Source organism: Rhincodon typus, chromosome 37 (assembly GCF_021869965.1).
Source record: "Rhincodon typus isolate 14 chromosome 37, sRhiTyp1.1, whole genome shotgun sequence".
Lineage (NCBI taxonomy): Eukaryota > Metazoa > Chordata > Chondrichthyes > Orectolobiformes > Rhincodontidae > Rhincodon > Rhincodon typus.
In genome coordinates, this window is record NC_063368.1 from 10,439,089 (window position 1) to 10,454,039 (window position 14,951).

The window sequence follows — 14,951 nt, forward strand, 5'->3', positions numbered from 1 at the left end:
ACATTTCCAGGCAGTGCATTCTAGACCCTAACTACTTGCCAAGAGAAAACGTGCTCTTTTTGCTCGTGTCAAATTTGCTCCTCTTGCAAATCAGTTTAAAATCTATGCCCTCGCGTTCTTGTTCCTTTCACAAGGGGGAAAAGCTTTTCCCTATCTACTCTGTCCAGCCCACTCGTGATTTTGAAAATCTTGATTAGATCTCCTCTTGACCTTCTTTCCAAACAGGAAAATTCCAATTTCTTCAATCTATCCTCATAACTGAAGTTTCTCATCTCTGGAACCATCATGGTCAAGTCTGAAATCGTTGTCAAATGGTTATTCTGAAATTTTTATTTCTCTAATTCATTCCTATGACTTGAAATGCTGAACTTTTTATTTCTTTACTTGTCTAATTGTTTTTTTCTTAAGAACTTAGATTCCTTCTACCCAAGACGGTGCCTTAAGTGGCAACTTGTAAACATTTCACTGTACTCATGGGAGTACCTGTGACAATAAGCCTAAATCAACTTTGTTAAATAGAAAAATGGCTTCTGCACTCTCTCCGAAGTGTTCACATCTTTCCTATAATGTGGAACCTGGAACACACAACACTCCTGCGGCAAAAGTTTGAAACTTTTGTTTGCAAATGGAAACCAGTTCCAAATCAAGTTTTTAAAAGTCAAGAGATTGGTGGTATTTTTGAGAGTGAGGAAGGTAAGTGTGGTGAAGTTGGGTCACAGATAACCCATACTCTCTCTCAGTATAGTGGAATAGGCCTACAGAGGCTAAACAGCCTACATCGCCCCTCGTTTGGTGAGGGGTGGTGGGAAAGCATATGGCTGGGGTAGGCCCAATGCTTGAAGGGTCAAGTAAAGATTTCTGATAGCTAGGTGGCTACAACAATAGAAGCCCTTTGGGGGTAAGCACATTAGCTTGAATGTATCAAAGTACACAGGCACTCACCGATGTTAGCCCACCCATTTAAGAACTTTACAAAGCCCAACAGCTACTACCTACAAGGACATCTTTTTATTTCACATTTTCCTCGGTGACTGCACCAATTAGAAATGAGACTACAGACACCATTTACAAACACTGAACCAAACCAGAATGATTTAACTCAAGACCCTATTCGGTCAATTAGAAAGCTCCTGGTGATACTTTGGAAAAATACAAAGACAATACCGGTAAGAGCAGATGTTAAAACTCAATAAAGTAGCTGCGATTTATTTCTGACAATAAATAATTGCTCATAGCCACCTGCTCCCACCAAGAGTAAATGTTGCTTTGTGGGTTGACTTTATCAATAATGATTACTGTGTACGTTAAAGAAATCAAATGAATAATTGTAGCAGCATGTTGATAACAGCCATTGTTACTGATAGCTGCTGTGTCACAAATGCAAAACATTTTCAATGATGTATTCATCAGTTTTGCTATCAATACAAATTCAAACTGTAATTGACATGATTGCTGAAATAGCAGAACAACAATATCTGATAGAAGCCATGCGTTGGCACTATACAACTCAGAGACAATCCAAATATGAAATCACATTTTACATGTTGTTACTTTTTAATGGCCAAAGGTGAGCTGCTACCTGTTGCACCCTTACATCCAAACCACTGTCCTTATTCCAACTCTGCACTGCCCACCAAGGTAGCAAGGCATGTCCGAACATCTTTATCCGCCCACATCAGACAGTGACTGTCAGTTAATATTGCTCTCACCTCGGAGAGAAGTGGTTGGGAGTTCAAGCCCCACTCCAGGAACTTGGGAGCACCAGAGTCAAATCCGATGCTCCAGTGCAATACGGAGGGAGTGCTGCACTATTGCAGACTGCCATCGACCAGATTGAGTTATTAAATGAAGAGCTGGTCTGCCTGCTTTGTTGGACATACCAGTTATCAAGTTACACAGTCATACAGCATGGAAACAGACCCTTTAGCCCAACTAGTCTACACTGACCAAGCTTCCCAAACTAAACTAGTCCCATTTGCCTGCGTTTGGCCCATGTTCCTCTAAACCTTTCCTATCCATGTACCTGTACTCAACGATCGAAGCAATGAAGGCAAACGTGCCAAATGCCTTCTTTACCGCAAGGTGCCACTCCAATATGACCATCAATGTATCTACCACTTCCTTTGGCAGTTCATTCCACATATGAACCACCTTCTGTTTTGAAACGTTGCCCCTCATGACCTTTTTAAATTTTACTCCTCTCACCTTAAAATTATGCCCTCCAGTTTTGAAACTCCCCTACCCTAGGGAAAAGGCCTTTGCTATTCACTTTATCCACGCTCCTCGTGATTTTATAAACCTCTATAAGGTCACCCCTCGAATTCCTGTTCTCCAGTGAATAAAGCTCCCGCCTCTCCTTATAACTCAAACCCTACAATCCTGGCAACATCCTGGTTAATCTTTTTCTGAACTTTCTCCAATTTAATAATATCCTTCCGATAACAGGGTGACCAGAACTGCGGGCTGTACTCCAAAAGAGGCCTCACCAATGTCCTGTACAATTTAAACATAACATCCCAACACCTGTACTCAAAGGTCTAAGCAATGAAGGCAAGCGTGCCAAATGCCTTCTTTTACCACAAGGTGCCACTCAAACATGACTAAAACCAGGTAGTTGGCACACTGCATGCAATCTAGCTGCCACATTTCCCTGTTACAACGGGATAACATAGATCAGAAGTACTTCATTAGTTGTAAAACACTTTGGGACATCCAGAGGTTGTGAAAAGTAATGAGACAGTAAAATGCTGTTGTCGTCTTTACAAGGGGGCATGAAAATCAGCCGGTTAATGATGCAATGTCACTTACTCACCCAAACACCCTTCTGTGAAATATCACGGCTGTAAGGAACACACCCCTCCTGTGCCAGACCCAAGAGTCTATTTGACATGTTCAGTGCTTTATATACAAACCCAAATCTCACTGGAGCCCCATTCTACTACATTAGAGAGCAATGTTCCTGCACTAGCCACTCACTGTACAGTCATATTACTGTGTTAAATAAACTTTTTTTTTTTAATATAATTTGGGATCTACATTCACTAATTCTACTGCTGTTCATTCATTTGATCCGAGTGTGGCCTCTCAGCCTGTTCACAAACCACCAATGTCTACACAAATTACTCATGAAGCAGCACCCTACATCAGCTGGAGACATGGTCCCTCCTTATTGTCAGAAGAACGAGTGAAAAGGAGGGACGGGTTAGGTGTATGGGTGGCAGGGTGGCTCAGTGGTTAGCAGTGCTGCCTCACAGCACCAGGAACCTCGGCTTGATTCCACCCTCAGGTCCACGTAGAGTTTGTACGTTCTCCCCGTGGCTGCGTGGGTTTCCTCTGGATGCTCCGGTTTCCTCCCACATTCCAAAGATGTGTAGGCTAGATGGAATGGCCATGGGAAATGTGGGAATGGGGTGAAGTATGCTGTTGCGGTGTTTGGGTGGGATGCTGTTCAGAGGATTGGTGCAGACTGGATGGGCCAAACGGCCTCTCTTTCTGCACTGTAAAGATTCTATGAATGTAGATCAACTGAACTTGGCCATTTAAGAGTCAAGGGCAACTAGGGTTAGGCAGCATGTTTTCCTGGAGACATCCAGATCCCATGAAAGAATTAAAAAAAAAAATAAACGCATGTCCTTTCTTTTGCTCTACATTTTATCAAACCAGTTTATTGAAGGTCGGGAAACAAAAGAGGTTGTGTTACTGTTGTGGAAAGAGCAAAAAGAGGTCTATAATTATACATCACTGGGATATCAGGTGATATTGATGTCACTGTAGTACCCTGGATATATTTATGAAAATGCATCCCCATCTTGCCCTTAGGGTAGGGGTGTTTCTAGAATGAATGTAATAAAGTTCAGACAGGAATGAGAAAACACTTATCTGAATTTTAGTACCTTTGGCCTTCCAACCATCAGATAAACTTGGGACTTCATTTAATGATTTTTATTCAGTTCACAGTTTTTGTTCTCTACTTAGGAGGGCTTTATTGTTAATAAAAAGAAATGAGCGAACTTGCATTTATATAGCTACAATGCTGTGAAAGTGCTAAGTGTTCCAAAGTAAACTTTGACCAAACTCGGGTATTTTTTAAAACTTGTACTTCTGAAAAAGCCAATGATCTTTATGGAAGCTGAGCCAAATGGATCTGTTGACATACCGAGTTTGGGTTGTTTGGAAAATAACTTCACTTTCAGGCTCAGCAAAGATTCTAAAAGAAACAATGGACACAAAAACCAAAAATATCCTTTATCCGAAAGCCAGTGGGTCCCAAAGTTTTCCAGACAATGGATTCCCAACCTGTTTCAGGGAATTGCAGTAGCTATGGGATCTTTCAAGAAAGAGTTGGATCTTAGGGCTAAACAGATCAAAGCATATGGTGTAAAAAAGTGGGAACAGAGTGCTGAGTAGAATGATCAGTCACAATCTTACTGAATGGCACAGCAGGTTTGATGGGCCAAACGGCCTATTCCTGCTCCTATTTGCTATGTTTCTATCATTCACATCAACCAGAAAAGGGCTGATGGGACCTCAGCTGAAATGTTTCATTAGTTAGACAACACCCAACACTGTGGTGCTCCCTCAATATCGATAATGCAAAGACTTTGGTTTATAAAGCTTTAGAGTTTGGGCATGGACAAGGTTAAGAGCTGCAAGATGGGGAATGGAGTACTGACTACGCAACAAGTTTTGGATTCAAGTACAGCAAACTTGGTTTTAGTGGGCACCTTACGAACCAGCACTGTCTATAAACCAGCAAAAATTATATACCTCAAATGCTGCAAAGTTTACTGTAACATTCTGTCCAATTATTAGGTTCTAATTTACCTCAATGTGAGTACACTTCAAGTGAATGGCCACATAAAATAGAAACACTTAATTCAATATCAAGTCAATTTCTCCTCAAATACTGCAGTGTCCGAGTAGTCAATTGAGGGTGAGCGCGAGATGGCTCTCTACCGGAAAAGGTTTAGTCAAGGCAAAGTTGCATTATTATAAATGATTTATGCTGTAAATAAAGTATAACAGTGATGTGTATCCTCCTCCCCACCCCCCCTGTATTACGTTTCTATTACTTCTTGTATGCTTTTACATTGATTGTGTGGACATCTTGATCAACCAGAATATTTGGCATACTCCTGGTCCAATAGATGCTGGTTAGTAAAAATATTGCTGTACTTGTTTGTAAGAGAGTAGAGACCCCGAGAGAGGTGAACAGTCACACATTTGAGGTACTGGGATGATTTCTATCACGGCAGAAGATAGGTGGCCTCCACATGTGAAAACGTAAACACCTTGCCCAGACTGGACATCCCAGTCCACTGCATTCCACTCTCAACATTGATACAACTACTCTTCCAGATTTTTTTTCTATTCATTTGTGGGATGTGGGTGTTGCTGGCTGGGCCCAGCATTTCTTGCCCATTCCTAGTTGCCCTTGAGAAGGTGGGGGTGAGCTGCCTTCTTGAACCACTGCAGTCCACCTGCTGTGAGTTGACCCACAATGCCCTTACGGAGGGGATTCCAGGATTTTGACCCAGCGGCAGTGAAGAAACGATGATATATTTCCAAATCAGGATGGTGAGTGGCTTGGAGGGGCACTTGGAGTTGGCGGTGTTCCCATGTATCTGCTGCCCTTGTCCTTCTAGATCAATGCGGGCGTGGGTTTGGAAGGTGCTTTCTGAGGATCTTTGGTGAATTTCTGCAGTGCATCTTGTAGATAGTACACACTGCTGCTACTGAGTGTCGGTGGTGGAGGGAGTGGATGCTTGAGGATGTGGTGCCAAACAAACGGGCTGCTTTGTCCTGGATGGTGTCAAGCTTCTGGAGTGTTGTTGGGGCTGCACTCATCCAGGAAAGTGGGGAGTATTCCATCACACTCCTGACTTGTGCCTTGTAGATGGTGGACCGGCTTTGGAGAGTCAGGAATGAGTTACTCATCACAGTAATCCCTGCTTCTGGCCTGCTCTTGTAGCCACTGTGTTAATGTGGTGAGTCCAGTTGAGTTTCTGGTCAATGGTAGCCCCCAGGATGATGATCGTGGGGGATTCAGTGATGGTAACACCATTGAATGTCAAGGAATGGTGGTTCGATTGTCTCTTATTGGTGATGGTCATAGCCAGGCATTTGTGTGGCATGAATGTCACTTGCCACTTGTCAGCCCAAGCCTGGATATTGTCCAGATCTTGTTGCATTTGAACATGGACTGCTTCAGTATCTGAGGAGTCACGAATGGTGCTGAACATTGCGCATCACTTCTGACCTTTCGATGGAGGGGTCAACAGACAGAAAATCCACCAGCTTTCCTGTTCTTTACAGCAACAGAATGTATTCAATTCACTGCCCACCCCCTTCTTAACCCAAGCGTTGGGGGTTGGGGGGGGGGGGGGCGCGCGGCAGAAGGAAGACTTGTGGAGCAGTGGTCAGTGACCCTACCTCTGGACCAGAAGCTCCAGGTTAAAGTCCCACTCCAGGACTGGATATCCAAGGAAGGTGTATTCATAGTGTGGCCAAATGGGTCAGGTGTCATTCTGAAGAGCCTTCCACCTATATCCAAGGCAGGTGGCACGAGCCGGAATGTCTCCTGGTCAGTCACACTTAACACAGAGCGACACCTCTCAGACTCCAGCTCAGCACTTCACAAACTTTGTCTCACTGCAGCCCCACTTTGGGGCTTGACAATTGTCCCAACTAACCCTCTCAGTACCCACTGAGAGAAGGAAATTGAGTCATAGAGTTGTACAGCACGGAAATAGACCCTTCAATCCAATTCATCCATGTCAACCAGATATCCTAAATTAATTTGGAGCCATTTGCCAGCATTTGGCCCAAATCCCTCTAAACCCTTCCTATTCATCTACCCATCTGTTTACCTTTTAAATGTTGTAATTGTACCAGCCTCCACCAATCCCTCTGGCAGCTTGTTCCATACACGCACCACCCTCTGTGTGAAAAACTTGCCTCTTAGGTCCCTTTCATATCTTTTCCCTTTCACCTTAAACCTATGCCCTCTAGTTTTGGATTCCCCTACCCTGGCAAAAAGACCTTGGCTATTCACCCTATCCATGCCCCTCATGATTTTATAAACTTCTATAAAGTCACCCCTCAGCTTCTGATGCTCCAGGGGAAAAAAAACCCCACCTCCTCCTATAGTTCAAACCCTCCAACCTTGGCAACATCCTTGTAAATCTTTTCCGAATCCTTTCAAGTGTCACAATATCTTTCCCTATAGCAGGGAGACCAGAACTGAACACTGTGTTCCAAAAGTGGCCTAATCAATGTCCTGTACAGCCGCAACATGACCTCCCAACTCCTATACTCAATGCACTCAGTAATAAAGGCAACTGTACCAAACCAAGCACATACTAAAGGGCTTGTTAGAGTGGAAGTTTGAACTCTAGGGGTGTGAAGCTTATAACCCCAATGTTTTACCTTGGAATCCTGACTGCTGCAGTGGGAAGCCCTGCTATAGCCTCTGGCGACAGTTTACTAACCTTTTCCAGCAAATAACAAACACTATCACAGAGCCAAACACAGGTTTCATCCACGTCATGTGCCAGTCGGCACAGGAGAGAGCCCAGGAGTGCCACAGGTGATCGTGGCATCGCCGTGGTTTTCAGTATATTCAACAGAAACCAGATTATTGAACCCATGCTACGTTTATCTCATTGGAAACACTTGCCGATCAGCTGTCAGAATTGATTCACTTTGTGAAAATGTAATAAGTAAACAGATCGTCAGGGTCAAGAGACTAGAGTTCAACCGTTAGCGCAAATAACTCTAGTTTTAGTTGGACTTATGGTTGTCACATGTACAGTGAAAAGTGTTTTGCATGCTACACAGGCAGATCGTACCGTACAAAGTGCATCAGGGTAGTGGAGCAGAGTGCAAAATACAGTGTTACAGCTGCAGAGAGAGAGATCAGAATTAACATTTGAGAGGTCTGTTCAAAAATCTGATAACAGCAGGGAAGATGATGCTTTCGAATCTGTTTGTACACGTATTGAAACTTTTATAATCTTCTGACCGACAGAAGAGGGTGGAAGAGAGTACAACTGGGGTGGGAGGGATCTTTGATTCTGTTGGTTGCTGTACCGAGGCAGCGGGAAGTGTAGATGGAGTGAATGGATGGAAGGTTGGTTTGTGTGATGGACTGGCCTGTGTTCACGACTCTCTGTAGTTCCTTGTGGTCTTGGGAAGAACAGTTGCCATACCACACTACCTGCAACCATGCTTGTGAAAGTATACAAATACAACACAGAACTCAAAGTAAATTCAGCTTAGTCGGAACTAATTGTATTGTGGATAGCAATATTTCCTCTTTAAATAGGCACTGACAGATACATTCTTCAAAGGCTATCAAGGGCAAGATACGCAAGAGAGGGGAAAGGGATCTGAGAGGCAACTTATTCTTCATAGTGGGTGGTGCGTTTATAGAATGAGCTGCAGAGGAAGTGGTAGAGGCGAGTACAATTACAACATTTAAAAGACAAAGTAGGTGGATAGGAAAGGTTTAGAGGAATATGGGTCAAACGCAAGCAGATAGGACTAGTTCAGTCTAGGAAACCTGGTCGGCACGGATAGGTTGGGCCGAAGGGTCCATTTCCGTGCTGCATGACTCTACATGGTCCTTGTGGAACAATGATCCTATTAGCCATGACATTGGTGAAATATCAGGCGTGAACATGGCATGGTACCTGGTGAAGATTGGCACCAGCTGCCCAAAACATTGGCAACCCACAAGGCTGTCCATTTAACCAGTGCCTTTTGTGGCCACATGACATCCCAGAGCCAGTGGAAAGTGTATTCACAGTCGTAAATGTATGAAACAAGGCGACCAATTTGCCCACAGCAAGCTCCCTCAAAATGGCAATGTGATAATGGCCAAATGATCAAATTCTAGCAACGTTAGCAGAGAAATCAGCAATGGCTGCAACACTGGGTTGCCAGCAAGTCACCACCCTGGTGCGCTGAACAATTTTGTACTGGGTCTTTTGGAACAGAATTTGAATCCACAGCCTGTTCACTCAGAAGCCAGTGGGCAAGCATAGAGTCACAGAGAAGGAATAGCCCATAGGTGAGTTCCATGGGAAAGAAGTGCAGTGAAAAAGGAAGTTAAAAAAAAACACAGAAAATCATGCTTTTAAAAAAATACCAAGTAAAGTGCAGATGAATTGAATGCGGTCAAGGAAGACAAAGCAATGGAGGACAAAAGTGGTAAGAAATAAGACTCCATCAAAGAAGAAAAAATGATTCTGTACAGGGTAGGAACCTGGAAAGGAGCAATAATGCAGAAACAGGAGACAAATACACCACGACTTTTATGACTTCTATGAAAATGCATGCATTTTCACGGGTTCAATCTTGGACTGAAGGCTGCTTTCTCAGCCAGGTCAATAATAAAAATCTCGACTTGGAGCTCTGCTAGAAGTTGAACAATTTTAGACCAGCATTGGTTTCTTATCTTTTGACTCAGTCTGGCCTGCAAGTCAGCAGGTTAATGATTTACACCTCCACCTCCTCCCCACACCAACAACTACCCCCCACCCCCACAGCCTACTGCAACATCATGTTCATCTAATGTAACACTGAAAAGAAGTGGGGGGTGGAGAACCTTCAGGTGAGGTATTAACAGAGATTGAGGGAGAGTGGATAGCAGCGGAGGTGAAAGATCCCATGACACAGTCGAAAGAAATGAATGGTGTGCTCCAGACATCCAAACTAAAACTCATCACTTAACAACACTTGTTGAGCAAGAACCACACCTCTCGCTTACTATTCACAAATCTACACTTTGCAGCAGACACTTTGCACACCTTCCCACATGGCATCAATGACTGAGCTTAAGAAGTAATTAATTGGTTGCAAAATATGCCAGGATAGGACATACGTGCTTGCAGGTTCCTTCCCTTGCTCAGCACTCCATCAAGCTGATGAGCTGAAATTTCCTTAACTGTTCCATCATTAAAACTGCCTTCTTCTACCTCCATAACATTGGCTCCTGCTGAAGCCCAGTTACAGCTGATATCCTCATTCACAGCCTTGTTTCTGTAAGTGATTGTGACAAGGTCAGCCAGCTGGACCTCATAGAATATGCGTTCCCTGATTGGACCAGGTTAACAGTCCCAATCAGGGAGCCCTGGCTGACAGACATAAACAGGAGTGTCAGGTGAAGGGTCTAGGCCCGAAACATCAGCCTCTCTGCTCCTATGATGCTGCTTGGCCTGCTGTGTCCATCCAGCCCTGCACCTTGTTGTGTCAGACATCCTGTCCACTCCGAGCTGGATCAGTGTCGAAGACTCTCCACAAGTAAATAAACGGTGACTTGGTGATGGGATACCAGCCTCTGTGGAGTTATTTCAGTTACCATGAGCCATAACAATTCCAATGCAATCCAGGCTGGTCTCCCAAGTCCCAAAACTTAAGAGCATCAGCAGAGTTGTGGATGACCAAAGTCTGATTTACCTATTAATCATGTACTCACTAACCTACATTGGCTCCTGGTGAAGTAATGTCTCTATTTCAAAATTCTCAACCTGGTTTTCAAATCTCCTGCCTCTCCCCATCTCTATAGCCTCCTTCAGCCCTCGAAGGTATGGGTTCCTCTAAGTTGACTCTTGATTTTAATTTCTCTATGAGTGGCTGCCTCGCTTTCAGCTCCCTGGTATTCTCTCCCAAAACCATTTGCCCCCTCAAACCTCACTCTCCTCTTTTAAAAACACTCCTGAAAACCTGCCTCTCCAGCTAAGATTTTTGGTCATGATCGGCTTTAACAGAGAGAGGGGCTCTTGTGCTGCAGCGCTGGCATCACTACCTCTCAGCCAGTTACTCCAGGTTCGAGACTCATCCTGGGATGCTTCACCCATAAGCATGCATCAATCCAATGGAAGTCCATGGCCCAACCCTTGGAAATAAGGATGGGAGAAAAGTCAGCCAATGTGCCCGACCTACATCAGCCGTAAGTGGCTTTGTGCCCTGACTTTGTCCTGCGTAGCACCTTCAGACAATTTGTTGCATTAGGAGGTGCTATACAAATGGAGTTTATTGATGTTATTAGAATCAGCGAGTGAGTTACAACATTTAAAATACATTTGGACATGAATAGGAAATGTTTAGATGGATATGGGCTAAATGTAGGCAAATGTGATTATCTTAGTTTGGAAAACTTGTCGAAATTGACAAGTTGAAACGGCGGGCCTGTGTCTGTCCTGTATGACTCTAAGTCCAAGCAGATCAAAGAGCTACAGTGCAGACTGAACACGAAGATACTGCAAGTACTAGTTACATTACGTAGAGGGAGTTATGGGCCAGTCCACTGTATCCAACACACACACACACACCTTCAAATCACTTCCCAATAACCTGCCTTCCACTCAAAGATACATTCTCAAGTTTCTATTAGCTTGGTAGACCATTGACTCAACCTACCAGGCCAACCATACAGATGGACCTTGGAGAACTGTAACTAAATGTCTGACACTGCATGGCCACATCAAGACTTCCCAAGCTAAAGTAGTATCTCATTTTTTCAAAAAAAGTGGAACTTACTATTAGTTCCAAATGCTTCACATAAGCCTCCTCCCATCCTACTGAAAACTAGCCCTTTCTCCCTCATGTGCTTCAATGATTCTGTGCTCAAAGAGCCCAGAATCCTCTTGTGGGACTAAGTCTATGGAATGAGCTGCCAGAGAAAGTGCTGGTACAATTACAACAATTAAAAAGGCATCTGGATGGGTATATGAATACAAAGGGTTTAGTGGGATATGGGCCAAATGCTGGCAAACAGGACGAGATTAATTTAGGATATCTGGTCAGCATGGACGAGTTGGACCGAAGGGTCTATTTCCAAGCTATACATCGCCATGACTCTAAGTTCCATAATCTACCAAATTGCTGGGTACAGAATATTCTCATTTTTTAAAATTTTTTTTAGTAACTCTCTTGGATTTTTGACTTTTTTTTGAGGAAATCTCGACTCAATCTGACCTGTTAACAATCCGTGTTCCCCCAACTACCGCTACATCACGTTCAATCAATGCAATGGCCTGATTTAACATACCGCTCCCCCCACCCACGATTGAAAACACCACAATTCAGTCTCGCCTCAGCCGTTGGTTTTTTTTTTTCCTATCACAGCGTGGCTCTGTTTTTGAAGGGTTGGCTCCATCCTAGTGTAGGAAGAAGTACAGTCATTACACCATTCTACTCCCACTGTCTGCTGATCACCCAGGGACAAGGCCATGATCCACGCCTCCACTCCTTGCAGAAGGAGAAGTCTCAACTGGTAGAGGACAACCTTGGTGGTTTGGAAATATCACATTGGCTCCACTTCAACTCCCCTTTCCTCTCTCTTCAAGCTCCAAATCTTGAGATCATTTGACGTGTCTGGAAATCTCTTGGCATCTTGCCCAAAGCAGAGAGCCTTGAGAGGAGTTGAGCATTAGGTTATTTGGATCTGTGTTAAAGCCTCATTCTACTCTCTCACTTGGATATACATGGATAATTTCAGGCTTTTTTTTCCCTTTATTCATTCATGGGATGAGGGCGTCACTGGCTGGGGAGCATTTATTGTCCATCCCTAATTGCCCAGAAGGCAGTTAAGAGTCAACCACATGACTGTGGGTCTGGAGTCACATGTAGGGCAAACCAGGTAAGGATGGCAGTTTCCATCCCTAAAGGGCATTAGTGAACCAGATGGGCTTTTCAGACAATCTGGCAATGGATTCACAGTTACCTTGCAAAGAGATATAAAAGACTAGGCATTATATAGGACTATACCTGACCACCGCCTTACAAGCAATGTTATTGCTTCAGTGTCACTGGGTCAAAATCCTGTACGTGTGTCCCTAATAGAACCGTAGGTGCCCCTACCCCATGTGGACTGCAGTGGTTCAGGCCACCAACACTTTCTCAAGGGGCAATTAGGAATGGGCAATAAACACTTACCTACCCAACAACACCCATATCGAGTGAATGAATATCTTGGAAAAAACCTGACAAAAAAAAAACTTTCCAAATTGTTGGTGCAGGAGAAAAGATTGTGCAGAAAACCCCCAAACATTAAAATATGATATTGACCAGGTGACCCATTTTTGTGTGATGCTGGTTGCAGGTGTGTATTAGCCACAACTCTAGCCGTAAGACTGGGGGCCTGTTCTTCAAAACAGTGCCACCCAAAGCACACAGACAGGGCTACAGTTTTACATCGCATCCGAAAGGTAACACCACCAGCAGTGCTGCACTCCCTCAGTCCTAGACTGGAGTGTTCAGCCAGCTGTTCGAGCCCTGGAGTGCAGTTTAAGCCAGTAACTCTGGTGAGCCACAAGCAAGTGTGCTACCAACTAAGCCACAGCTCTCTCTCTCTCTCTCTCTCTCTCTCTCTCACACACACACATACATACATACATACATATAAAATATATACATACACACAGACACACACACACACAGTGATCAGGAGCTATAATCAGGTCATTTTTCTTTTGCCTTGAGAGCAGTGATCAATGATCCACCTTTGTATCAGTTCCTCTCCATTCTTTTCCAAAAAATACAAAAAATAGGTTTGCATAACTGGTATGGGGCTCTGCTTAAACCATTGATATCCACAAGATCTGTCAGCCGATATAAAAATTCTCCAGAGGTCCAGACATTTTAACAGAAGCCATCACAGCCCCTGCCAATTGTCCCAGCCCACGATGACACTGGAATCCGGAAAATACCTCACTAGTTCCAAATAAAAAATGACTAGGAACCACATAACTCAGGTTCTGAAATGGTTTCCAGATAGCTGCTGAACCACATGGTTAAATATTAAACAGATGCTTGGATGGTGAAAGGTACTTGTAGGGGACAGCATATGGACAGAAATTACCACAAATATAAGCAGACTTAACAGAGCTTCATTACAACAAATGTTTCTCTTTTCAATTTCCTACTTAAAATGGATCATTTAAAGCTCCCCATTCGATCTTATTGCTGACTTGTTAAATCATCAACATTTTTTTAAAAAATAGAAGCATTATTTACATTTTTATCTACCTGTGGAATGCTGTGCTTCCCCGTCTGGATTTCTTTTCACCCTCTTTAGGCTTTTCTCAGGTTCAAATCTGATACGCTTAGGTGTTTACACTTTCCTTCCTTTATTCCTCCACCCTCGTTCAGTTCACTCAGAAAGGAACGGCTTCGGGGTGGGGGGGGGAAGCGAAGTTTTGAAGAAAACGAAAGAAAAATCCAAGCGGAGAAAAGGTCCAGTTTCAGTCTACAAAGCAAATGAGAAAGAAAATAACGTTCAGTATAAAATTTGACCAAAAAAAAAAGCAAAGATAATTGAAGATAAAATCTACACCCCGCGAAATAAATACAAACCAACATTAAGTCTCTGAGATAAATTTAAAAGCTAGCCCCGCAAAAAAAAAATTGAAACACACCAACATTGAGACAGATTGGATTCTCAACTCAACCATAAAAGTGCATGCTCGTAGAACTGCAACTCATGGTGATGCAGCGCCTAAATCACCCAACCCAACTCAACAACAACACTGTTACTGACTGTTCCTAGCAAACAAAACTTATTCTGTTTTATTTCCCCAAAATAAAACACTAAGGAGACAAAAGTAAAATCCTGTTGAAAACATTACCCTTCCCTCCTTACTCACACTTCCACTGAGCAAGGTCTGCCGAGTGTTTTGTCTCCAAACCCCCTTGCCCTCTTTTGCCTGTATGAAAACAACTCAGTTCCTGGAATTCCTGGGTCAGATGATACTCACACACGCAGATGCCTTTCATTCATAAAAAACACAGACCGCGCGCACGTCACCCGCTTGTTGCCCATAGATGGCAAGAGCCTGACGTCAGTCAATCCGGCTGGCGGATGATGTAATCTTCCAGGGCCGCCATCTTTCTGCGGGGCAACAGCGAACAGGCAGCTCCTCCCCAAATGTTACTGCGGGGCAAAG

The 14,951-nt window shown here is 43.6% G+C and overlaps 1 protein-coding gene across 2 annotated transcripts in view; it reads right to left on the bottom strand.

Moving 5' to 3' along the window:
- The window catches only part of LOC109925329 (transcription factor MafK-like), a 54,177-nt gene extending 39,430 nt beyond the window's left edge, over positions 1 to 14,747 (bottom strand). Inside the window, exons 1-2 of one of the 2 annotated variants that reach the window (XM_048617586.1) lie at positions 14,652 to 14,747; positions 14,035 to 14,254 (exon numbers count right to left, since the gene is read on the bottom strand). The gene's annotated coding sequence lies outside the window, so the exon portion shown is untranslated. Of the gene's footprint in view, positions 1 to 14,022; positions 14,255 to 14,651 lie in introns of both variants that reach the window. The other variant, XM_048617587.1, reaches the window with a different exon arrangement.
- Between the last annotated feature and the right edge of the window lie 204 nt (positions 14,748 to 14,951).